This window comes from Nannospalax galili, unplaced genomic scaffold (assembly GCF_000622305.1).
Source record: "Nannospalax galili isolate Female #2095 unplaced genomic scaffold, S.galili_v1.0 scaffold735, whole genome shotgun sequence".
Taxonomy (NCBI): Eukaryota; Metazoa; Chordata; class Mammalia; order Rodentia; family Spalacidae; genus Nannospalax; species Nannospalax galili.
In genome coordinates this window covers 2,654,246-2,666,553 of record NW_008337053.1, presented here as the reverse complement: position 1 = coordinate 2,666,553, position 12,308 = coordinate 2,654,246, and the positions used below count along the sequence as shown (strand labels likewise).

Sequence of the window (12,308 nt, the reverse complement as noted above, 5' to 3'; positions counted from 1 at the left end):
GGTTATAACTTCAATGTCTACTGGAAAAATTTGTAGGTGTAAGAATTTGTGTCTCAAAACCATATTTGACATGGAGTTGAAACGGATTTCCCAAGGCAAAATTAAACATTATACATTTTGTTTCAGCTGTGACGTTCCCCTCAAGTTCAGGACTTCTTTTACCTATTCTTTCTGGGCTCCTTTTCCTTTGCTTTAAGCTAGATTCTTTGATACTCTTTCACGTTATCTATGGATAATAAACTCTCAGTATTCGTACATTTGAAAACTTCTTTTGTTTTCACTCTTCCAAGAGGATTAATCAGTAAAGACTTTGACTTTGACAATCATTAGAAAGAAAATAATGTATTCACACAGTCATAAGGAAACTTTAGCACGCCGAAGATGTTATTCTGGTTTCTGGCTTTTTCTTTCTCTCTGATGAGAACATGCCTGTCTTTTCTTTCTAGTTAACCTCCTTTTAATTTTGGAGTTTTCATTGCACATAGCAAGCATGTAGATGTTAACTTGGCCTTAAACACAACTTGAATATAAATGGACTTTGTATCTTTTTTAATTTTTATTTTATGTGTATGAGTGTATTGCCTGCGTGTGTGTAAGTGCACCTTTGTCATGCAATGCCCATACCTGGGTTTTCTGCAAGAGCAGCCAGTGCTCTTAATCTGAGCCATCTCTCCTTTTTTCTCCACCCATTTTTTTCCAGACAGGGTCTCACTATGTAGCCCTGGCTGGCCTGGAACGCACTGTGTAGACCAGGCTGGCCTCAAACTCAGATATCTACCTGCCTCTGCCTCCTGAGTGCTGGGAATATAGGCCTGTGTCATCACACCCAGCCATTTTATTTATAATCTATCTATCTATCTATCTATCTATCTATCTATCTATCTATCATCTATCAATCATCTATCATCTAACCATCATCTATCTATCATCTATTTGGAAGTGGGAGCATGCATGTCACAGCGACTCTCTCCTTCCATCATTTGGGTTCCATGCTCCAGCTCAGGTCACCAGGCTTGCCTGGCAGCACCTTTACCCACTGAGTTGCCTCCTTACCTGCTTTCAACAGTACCTTCATTGTTATGCCGGAACCCTACGAATTTCATAAGGTTTGTTTTGGGGGTTTGTGGGTATTTTTGTTCGTTTTTTATTTCAAATACTGAAAAACCTCCCCTGAGCTCTATGGAACTCCCTCCACTCCCCCACATTCTCTACCCTTCTTCCCATAGCAATTCTATTTCATTATGTAAATGAATAGTTAACACCAAATCCTCAGCTTGCTCTGCAGAACTAGAGGAACCCGTTTGTACCTGCTGCATGCTGATTGACAGTTTCTTTTCTCTGATACCAGGTCTCCAGTCACATCTAAACAACACATTTCTCTTCAGAGCTGAACCAGAACCTGCTGGTCTATCCCAAGGGGTCGATTCCCTCTTACACCCACCCCACACCAACCTAGCAGGTAAGGTAAGGAGGATAGTCAGGAATGTTTGTTTTCAGTCAATTCTAAACCCAAGTTCATTTTTACACAAATCTTCCACCTTATCAATCCCACTGACAGGGATTTCATTGAGATTTCTCCCAACAGTTATTTGGGGGAGAAGCTAAAACAAAAATAGTTCAAGACCTTGATGCTCAGCCCAAGGTGGGGGCGGATCTCTCCCCTGGGAGCCAGTGGGCAGAGGTTTCTGCCTCTGTATCTCACTCCTGAGATACCTCCTGATTCCTGGCTGCAAAAGCAGGGAGGGATGGGGGCCAGTGTAGGACCCAGCTGGGCAGCATCTCAGAACCTGGCTGAGCCCCAGGAGCATCATGCATCTTAGCCACCAGCAAGCTTGCTGGTGACAAGTAAGAATGTCCAGTGGGGCAGACTCTGTGCAGCAGCAACGTGGTCATGAGTCACCAGGTTCTTGTCTGGTCCTGCACTTGGCAGCCATTTTTCCCCCTCATCTTGACTTTGGCCATGTTGTAGTCTCCTGAGTCCAAGCATTTCTGTCCTCTATTAGGGTCCCTTCAAGGGCTCTCCCCTAGACTTGGATATTTGGCACTTAGCTTGGCCTCTTCAGCTCTCTCAAGGAGAATAGCTTCTTCACCTGAGTGACTCTCCTCACCAATTTCCTCTGCAGGTTTCTCTTCTTGTTTCTAGAACGTTGCAAGAACAAGACTGTGGCATATGGGGGGACCTCAGAAATCCACTGGACAAAAAAAGTGGGAGGGGAAACGAGGATACCCGAGTATGACTTTGGCTCCTGTCAACTATCTCATAAAGTTTTATCTCTTGGCTTTGAACAGTTCAGAATGACCGTGGTTATCCCCATTGTCAGGTAGTCTCTGAGGTCTGTATTGTTTCCAGAGCCTTCTCTTTCAATCCATGCCAAATCGGTTCATGTTTGTAACAATCCCAAGCCTTTGGGCTTCTCTCCAGGTTCTTCTCTTTCTTGGTTTTTGTTTTTGTATTGAGACAGGGTCTCACTATGCAGACCAGGCTGCCACGGAACTCACAGAGATCCGCCTGCCTCTGCCTCCTGAGTGCTGGTAGTAAAGACAGGTGCCATCATGCCTGATTCTTTTTTTTTAAAGACATGTAGTCCAATATGGCTGCAAACTGACAATGTAGCCAAGGATGACCGTCCCATCCTGAGATTACATGTTTATGTCATCATACCTGGCTCCAGGTTTCATTCTTAACATGGTAATTTTGCAGCTCCATGAAGGCACAAGGCCCAGGGCAGCAAGCTCAGCTCCCATCTCAAAATTTGCTCAGCTCCCGAGAAAGGTCAGTTTGATTCCTCTATGAGCAGTAAAGCATTAATTCCTCCTTGCTATGACTACAGATTTCTTGAGATATTTTTTCTTTGTTCTTGAGTGGGGCAAAAAGAATTCTACTCAGTTCACCATTTGACCCGATTCTTCCACATTGCTTGCTTTATTTTGGTACAGGTAAATCTTAAGAAACAGAATAGATCCAAGAAAAATTTTTAATTGGGACTTACTACTTGCCTTTTTCTATTGGAAGTTCCTACCATTAGAACCATCAAAATGAGGCAATTTTAGGAGCACAATAATATCTGAAGACATCCAAATAAAAATAGCAGCTATGTCATAGTCGAAATGAATGAGGACAGCTGCATTACTTACAGATGTTTCAATAGGAAACTTATATGAGGACCAAAACCTTTCTCCATTTCAGAATCATTTCACCCTGATTGCTCCTGTAAGATATGGGGGAAAAAAAAAAACAGAATAAAAGCCAATCCTCCCATCAAAATGAACTCGATGTATAGATGCCTTTTATTAAAGTACTGGTGAAATCACATCTACTCCAGGCAGAAGCCTGCCAATCTTGAGGTTACATAATTTTTTGTAAACTAAAAGATAAAGTTAGTTATACACTTTTATGTCCTAGGTTGTCTATAAAAGACAAGCATTTGTCAAGTAGGCAGATGCCCAGAGAAATTTACCCATACTGCATCAGAGCTGAACATGTCTGGAAAAGAGCTCTCCATGTTATACATACAGTATGAAAAGAACATTTGTGAACTATGTTTGGTGGGAGAGATAGCTCAGAGGTTAAGAGTGTGTACTGCTGGGCTGGGCATGGTGCCTATGCCTTTAATCCTAGCATTCGAGAGGCAAAGGTATTACCATGCTACATTACAGCTAATATCTAAATAAAACAACTTGAATCTCAACTTTAAGTTCATTTATTTATTTTTATGTTTAAGTGTTCAACCTACATGTATGTAAGTGTACCATGTGCATGCAATACTCATGGAGGCCAGAAGAGGGTGTCAGATTCCCTGGAACTAGAGTAACAATCAGTTGTTAGCAGCCATGTGGGTGCTGGGAACTGAACCCAAGTCCTCTAGAAGAACAGCTAGTGCTCTTAACTGCTAGGCCATCTCTTCAGCTCTCAGTGCTAAAGTTTTATAGTCTGCTCAGAGACGCGACTCTGTGGAGCCAAGACCCAGAATTCCAAAGAAGGGGTACAAGGCAGATGTGGTCCTTTAGACCTGTAATCCCAGCACTTTGGAGGCTAAGACAGGAAAATAGCTTTGATTTCAAGGCTGCACAGTGAGTTCAAGATCCTACCTCAAAAAACAAACAAACAAAAGTCAGGAGGAGAACAAGAAAAACTGACCGACTGATATTAGGGTCTCTGAGAAAATATGAGGAGGCTGTTTCTGCAAATGATAAACAAACCGTGACAGTAATGACTCCTAGCTGAGAGTGCTGATACTGGATCAAATTGACCCCAGGCAGGGTGAAGAACTGAAGCTCGGGTGCCACTGCAAATAGGCAGAAAACAAACAAGAAAGGAAGAGGAAATCCTGCTATCCTTCATGCACCTAGCAGAGAGCAATCAGCAAAGCAGAAAAATGGTTGGAACGATCCCAGCCTGACATCATAAAACCAGAATATAGAAGGACGGGTGTGGAGCTGAGAGACGGTATTAGTAGCTGGCATATGGGCAAAAACCATATCATTACAGAATTAACAAACTTGAAACAGGAAAAAACAGGTCTAAAAATAAGGTCAAGATTTATTTTACTTAATACTGTACATGCAGTATCTACTATATTTTCTGGGACATTATAGGCATCCAATAAATATTGAAAGGAGAAAGGAAGGATCAGAGGAAGAGAGGGAAGAGAGGAGGGAAAAAGAAGGAGGATTAGGGTGAAGGTTGGCACTACTGTCACCAAAACTCAGCTACATCGTCTTCATTAAAGCATTCAGACATTAAGTGTTGGAGGTTCCTTTTTCCTGTTTTCTTTGACAATGGGATCTCCTGTCATGCTTGTAGAATAGTTCTTAGAATAACTTGGTCCTGAATAGCCAAAATAAGCCACGTCATAAACTTAGAACCACCTTCTGTATCAATGGAGACATAGAAAAAATAATAATAATAAAGAGCAATATTGTCTCCGACAATAAGCATGAAGTGCTCACAAATGCCACATTCAACACTGTGAATATATTTCAAGCTTTGGTAGTGTCCTTTGCCCTGTCTCAAAAATAAAGTAAAAAAAGTGGAGAAAAGAAAGAGAACATTTTTCATGCAACTATATAATGTACAATGAACCTATTCTCCCCATACCCTCTGCTTTGTTTGGTTTTTGTGTGTCTACACACCCACGCTAGGAATCACACGCAGGACCCCATGCACACCAACCTCTGAGACACACACAGTCCCTTGGCAATGCTGTTTACACAGGTTTCCTTGACAGGGGAATAGCTGAAGAAAAAAGTCATTGGATTCATATATGCAGTTTTGTATTTTAGCAAGTGAAAATTTGAAGAGAAAGGAAAATAAGAGACCAAAGATGTGGGGCAAAAGAGGAAGGCATGCATGGCTACTTTTAAAGTTCTTGCAGACGAACATTACCAGATGGAGATGGCAGTTCTGCTGTGAACACTCTGCTACGTGGCTTCTTGAAGGATAGGTAGGCATTTTTGGTCATGCTTACCTTTCCCCCATTTGCCCAGACTTTAGAAGGAAATGTCACAGCTCAGGTTAGACCTAACAGCAAACTACGTAGAACCATTCGTCTCTCCGGCAAACTTCTTTCTTGTTCTTCCCTTTTTCTTTTTTTCACTTAAGGCACATTTTATATCTCTGAGCAATTACTATTATTTGTCCTTTGACAACTAAATACTTGTAGGGGCTGGAGAGATGGCTCAGTGGTTAAGAACACTACCTGCTCTTGCAAAGGACCTGGGTTCAATTTCCAGCACCCACATAGCAGCTATGAACATTTGTAATTCCAGTTCCAGGGGAATCTGATGCTCTCTTCTGACCTCCGCAGCATTGCATGACCTGGTGCACTCATACACATGCAGGCAATACACTAATAAACAAAATATTAAAACAAACAAAAATAAATAAGCAAAAAATAAATACTTGTAAATAATGGTTTTCTGTCCATACACACGCACGCACGCGCACACACACATTTTTCTCTCTTATTCCTGTTTCCTTGTCCTTTACTAATCTGTGTTCTTTCTAGAAACTTGTCATCTGGCCCTCGACATGTTATAAACATAGGTATTCTGCATTTTATAGGTACCTTCCTAAGTTATTAGGCAGTCAAGGATTCCAGCTGTTAGGTCTGTCTCCCACAGCTGGCCCAATGTGCGACATTGATAAAGGACGGACACTAGCAACCGTGAAGACATTGTGCTGTTAAATAAGCCAGACACAAAAGAACAAATATTATAGGATTCCATTTGCATGAGGTACCTACAATAATAAGTTTTACAAACAGATAGTAGAATGGTATTTTCCAGGCCTGGGGGAAGGACAGAATGGGGAGTTACCACTTAATGAGCAAAAAACTTCAGCTAGATAAAAAAGTTCTAGAGGTGAATCACACAAGAATGTGAATGTATTTAACACTACTGAACTACACACAAAATTAAGATGGCAAAATTTTGTGTGTATTTTACCATAATAAAAACCCCAAACTTTGAGGCCAGGCATGGTGGGCATGCCCTTAATCCCAGCACTTGGGAGGCAGAGGCAGGCAGATCTTTGTGAGTTTGAGGCCAGCCTGGTCTACATAGTGAGTTCCAGGACAGCTGGGGCTACAGGGAGACCCTGTCTCAAAAAAGACAAAAACAAAAAAACAAAACAAAACAAAAAACAACCAAACTTTGGGCTGGAGAGATGACTCAGTGATTAAGAGCACTGGCTGCTCTTGTAGAGGACCAGGGTTTGGCTCCCAGCACCCACATCCCACATGGTAGCTAACAACTGTCCATAAATAATTCAGGTTCCAGGGGATCCAATGCCTTCTTCTGACCGCCACAGGCATTGCAGGACATGGATGCACCTAATTTACATCCACGCAATACACTCATACACATAAAATAAAAATAATAAGTAAAAATTTAAAAACCCAAACTTTTAAAAACAAACTGTGTAGGTTTTGGGTGGGTGGGTGGGTGGTATGTACAAATGTGCATATGTGCATGTGCATTGTGTGGGGGATGTGAGTGCCTGTGTATGCAAATACAGAAGCTAGAAAGTTGACATTGGGTGTCTTCCTCAATCACTCTCCACCTTATTTTTTTGAGACAGGGTCTCTCGCTGAACCTGCAGTTCTCTCATTCAGTTCAATGGCTGGCCAGGAAGGCCTCCAGGGTCCTCCTGTCTCTGCCTTCCAGCACACACCACTGCCCCTGACATTTTACATGAGTGCTGGGGATTTGAACTCAGGTCCTCGTGTCTACACAGCAGACATTACCCACTGAGCAATCTTCTTAGCCCTCTAAAACAAACTTTAAATAATGTTGATTATTAGAAAATATCTGATATTGTTTCAGCTTTTTTTATATTTTGAACTAGGAATAACTCATTTCCCCAACTCAGTGGCTCTCAAAATGTGGTCCAGGGTCACTGGGAGGTCTCCAGTACCTTCGCAGGAAGTCCTAATATCTTCATAACAATATTTTTATTTGCCCTGTTTGAAAAGTTTTTATTCTTTATTGGGGCTGGAGAGATGGCTCAGCAGCTAAGAGAATGAACTGATCTTGCAGAGGACCTGAGTTCAATTCCCAGCACCCATGTGCAGCAGCTCACAACCTCCTATAACTCCAGCTCCAGGAGATCCAACATCCTCTTCTGGCCTCTGAGGGCACCCATACATACATGTGCACAGATACACGTAATTAAAAATAAGCCTTTAAAAAAAATCTTCATTTTCTCAAGTGTACATTTGAGTTCTGCAGTGGTCACATGGCCTATAATATTTCACAAAACACAAGAACGCAAATGCAGTTATTAGAATTCAGTTGTGTTCTATTAAGTCAGATATTAAAGAGACTTGAAAAAATGAGAAGCAAAGGCAGTCTTCTTGTGAAATGTATATATAACAGCATTTGCTTAATGTGTAAGGAAGTCCTGGATCCAATTCCTAGCACCACACCAAAGTCTTTTTCTTTCATTTCAATTTCTAAAATGCAACAGCAGTAATTACAACCCACATGAAAGTTCTCTGGGGTCCTCGACATCTTTATTTATTTGTTGTGGTGAGAAGGATTGAACCCGGGGTCTTAAGCATACTAAGCAGGCACTCGACTACCAACACCTCCATTCCTTAAGCATTTTCTAAGAGTATAAAAAGGAGACTTGCTGGTCCAGTTTGTAGGGTAACCAGTCTAAGATATTAGTGAACTAGTATTTCTGTCTTAGAATTCTACCTATTACCTCAGATAACTCAAGGATTAGTCAATCTCTTCTAAATTCAGATAACCCAAAATTGTCTATGAACATAAACAGTTGTGTTAAATGTGAGTTAAGTAATACCTTCTGATAAATAATTCGGAGTCTGCAAACTTCTGGGCCAGACTTCATTGCTACTGGATCAAAACTCATGCCTGCACATAGAGGATGGTAATTGAATATCCTAACATAAATTAGGGGTTTGGAAGAAATATACTCTTTAATTGTGCACCTTATCTACTCTGTGGTTTCTTAAATATAACCCACTAACTATAGAGTGCTTAGTCTACTTAAACATGCAATTTAAAATCCATTATCCAACTGTATAATTCGCAAAGACTGTATAAAGACTAGTTATGCAATAGTAACTCCAGGAAGACAGGCATAGCTTCAGATAGGTCACTGGATTTGCAGTCTATATAACAATATTGTATAACAATAAAAGAAATGGTAGTAATAAATATTGACCAAAGTGTAGTGGTTTAGTTTTTTCTTTGCAGGAAATCAGGTCTTACCAGATCACTTACTGGCAGAGTTAAGAACATGAACTGGGAGGTAATCACACCTGCATTCCCATCTCATTTCCTTACTCAGCAGCTCTGTGACCTCAGGCAAATTGCTTATCCTCTTTAAATTTTAGTTTACTCATCAGTAAAATAAAACCTTTGCTCAATAGATTAAGAACAAATTAAATTAGGTAATGGGTAAGAAACAGGGCCAGATCCACACAGTGTATGGTATTAACCACCATTTCAAATACTATCACAAGCCGTGGGTTACATTATTGGGCTTGATCTATTTAGAATTAACTGAGAGACACCAGCAGCCTTCTTGTTACCATCAGTTCCTTTTCTTCTGCTCTTAGGAAGTACAGAGACTAATAATACTGCATTCTCTAGAAAGGGAGAAGTGGTCACTCTCCCACATGTCCTCTAAAAGCCAGGGAAATCTTTCCCAGTTCCTTTATCAATTCTAAAAGGAACTTTTAAATTGATTTTATGTATATAAGTGTATTGCCTGCATGTATGTAAGTACATCCATTTCATGCAATGTCTGAAGAGGCCAGGGGCATCAGTTTCCCAGGAACTGAAGTTAAGGACGGTTGTTAATTGCCAAGTAGGTGCTGGAATCCAAACCCAGGCCCTCTGTAAGAGCAGCCAGTGCTCTTGACTGCTGAGCCATCTCTCCAGCCCCATGGTTCTTTTTCCTTAATAAGGTATAAAAGAAAGGTATATCCTCCACTTCATGAAAGAGTCTGTGAAATGTTATTCACTCTATTTAACTTAGATTCTATAAAATACAGTCACTGGACTTTCTACCAAAGACCACTACAGAACAGCAACAAAAATCTCCGAGCACACGTTCTCTGTCTCTGTGCTTGACTCACTGTTTGGTGACCGCTCCCCAGCTCTCGGCCCTAGCAAGCGCATCTTCCAGCTCAGACTTCTCTTAGACTTGCTCAAAGAATGTGTGCGTGGGCTTGATCTGTCCTTATTGGGCACTCATACTGTAAGTCTCTGAAAAAGTATAACCAAAGGGTGCCATTTCTCTTCTCCAGTGAAACAGTCTAATTGTACAGTTTCTGCAATTGAACATACTTGCTTCTCGTACTGAAGTTACATGAAGCTTATAGTATAAGCTTCTCAAGGTAAGAACTATCTGAATTTGACCACTGCTTAGCCTCCCCCATGGTGCTAGTGGCATGGTGCGTGTTTAGAGATTGTCTGAAAGTGTTTTCATACTCTATAGGGAGGCAGGAAGGCATGACTGTATTTCTTCTGTCAGCCAGACTCCCCTAGGATCTGGGGTGAGAGGCTGTTTGAATTCCTCAGGCTACTCTAAGAGTATGACTCATTGAGAATCTTCTGCCACACCTACTGGTTGCTCTGGAGTTCTGTCTGCTGAGGAGAATCCACCTATAGTGAAAGTATCACAAACTGTAGAGCAGGTGGCCTGTAAAGCAGGCTGTCAGGGCACCACCCACAGCCCTTCTGAAACTCAGTTCTGGGTCCAGCTTCCAAGGAAGCTGCTTTACTAATGCTCCTCCAAACTCAGAACTGCCTCCATCCAGAACCATAGCTCTGGCCCAGTCAGTTCCTGCACATAGAAGCCCAGCTCTTTTGCTCTAAGGTTAAATAAGTCTGGACACAGGATTTCCCACAGGAACGTGATCAGGCTGAGGCCAGACTTCCTCTAGAAACTAGCTTTTCTTGGCTTATTTCCTCTTTCTCCCCGCCCCTTTTTAAAAAATCCCCTAGTGATGCAATTAAGATTTGGACTTCATAATGCTTGAAGTTTAGCATTAAAGTAATGGAGGCAGCTGGGCGGGTGGCACACACCATTAACCCCCTGCATTTGGGAAGCAGAAGGAGGATCTCAGGTCTCAAGGCCAACCTGTTCTACCTGGTGAGTTCCAGGCCAGGTGGAGCTGTTGGGAGACGCTGTCTCAAAAAAAACCAAAACAAAACCAAAACCAAAACTAACCAAACAAAAAAATCCCCACAAACAATAAAAACCCCGAAACAAAGCAAAACGGTAAATAAGCAAATACCAATATAATAAGAGCCAGCGAAACATTTCACCGTCAAGGCTAATTATATTTATGCAATTCTATGTTGGCTATGTCTGGCTTTTTTGGTGAGCACCTTAGTGGCCTTTTTTTTTCTTTTTTTTTTCGGTCTTTTTGAGACAGGGTCTCCCTGTAGCCCAGCTGGCCTGGCACTTGCTATGTAGACCACGCTGGCCTTGAGAGAGAGAGAGAGAGAGAGAGAGAGAGAGAGAGAGAGAGAGAGCTCTCTGCCTGCCTCTGTCTCCCAAGTGCTGGGATTAAAGGTGTGTGCCACCATGCCCAGATTTAGTGGCTTTTTGGAACCAAAACAATAATGTAAACAAGTTGAATCACCTCTGGTTACTTTTCAACATGCAGTCTACATATGGAAAAAATGATTGCCACACTGATGGACATATGATCATTTGATACATGATCATAAAACATAAATGTACCTTTTAATAGGCTCCAACTTCTTTCTTGCTACGCCCCTTGTAATTGTCTAAAATCTCAAAAACATAATGAATGGTACAGCTACACAACAGAACTTTGGTCCGTAGTTTCACAGATTTGGTTCTGAATTTCCTCAAAGCTCTTAGGTGTGGTAGATGGTATTGAAAAGAACATAAGCTTGGAACTGAGACAGTCCTAGAAAGAATTCTCTACCATGTTCTGGTCTTCTATGGCTGGAAGGAAGTTCCTTGATCGCCCTTTGCTTCAGTTTTATTTTCTCAATAAGACTGTTGTAAAGAAATAAAAAGGTTGATGTATGTTGGGTAGGGCAACTTAAACTCATTATATTCTCATTATAATGATAAATAAGGCACCCAGTGGCACCAAGAAAAGAGGTGGTATCCTGATTCCTAGAAATCCCCTCCCTTCTTTGTGAAAAGCTGTGATGACAGCTTGTACCACTCCCTCTCATAACTGAGTCCTCCTAATAAACGCAGAGCCCAGACTTCAGGGAGAAGATGCCTTTAGGGCACAAGGTAGCCTTCTCTAGTCATTAGCTACTGAATAAAATCTCCTGCCTTCTAGAACTGTTTGGTTATTTGTGAATCACATTAAGTAAGAAATAATCTGTAAGTTGGACCACATGTACCACCCTCACTTGAAGAACAGTGTAAAAGTGACTTTGGCAGTGGTTGAGCACTGAGTGAACAGCGCTTGAATATGCAAGAGGACTATACATGTATAGGCATACAATTCCTCTCATTGGACAAGACAAAGCTGGGATAGTGGACAAAAAGAGAGAGGAGGCCTAAGGATGAAAACCACCAAAGGTTTAGGAAAAGCCATTTTTCTCTGTCCTCATACCACCCCAACACTTCTGACACCAGATCTGTGGGACTTTTCTCCACACCAATGATTCTCTAAATCTGTGTAGACACCAACCAGGTGTTTAACTCAATTCTGTGACAAGCTCCCAAGAGTTAGTACAGGCACTACAGTTGAGGAATTCAGTCCCACAAGACTGCCCCCATGTCAAACACCGGTCACAGATTGTCAAACTTAAGCTCTAACAGACTTTTTAAA

At 41.5% G+C, this 12,308-nt stretch overlaps 1 pseudogene; it reads right to left on the bottom strand.

The window, feature by feature from the left end:
- Window positions 1–1,816: 1,816 nt before the first annotated feature.
- LOC115070149 lies at window positions 1,817–5,462 on the bottom strand (annotated as a pseudogene).
- Between the last annotated feature and the right edge of the window lie 6,846 nt (window positions 5,463–12,308).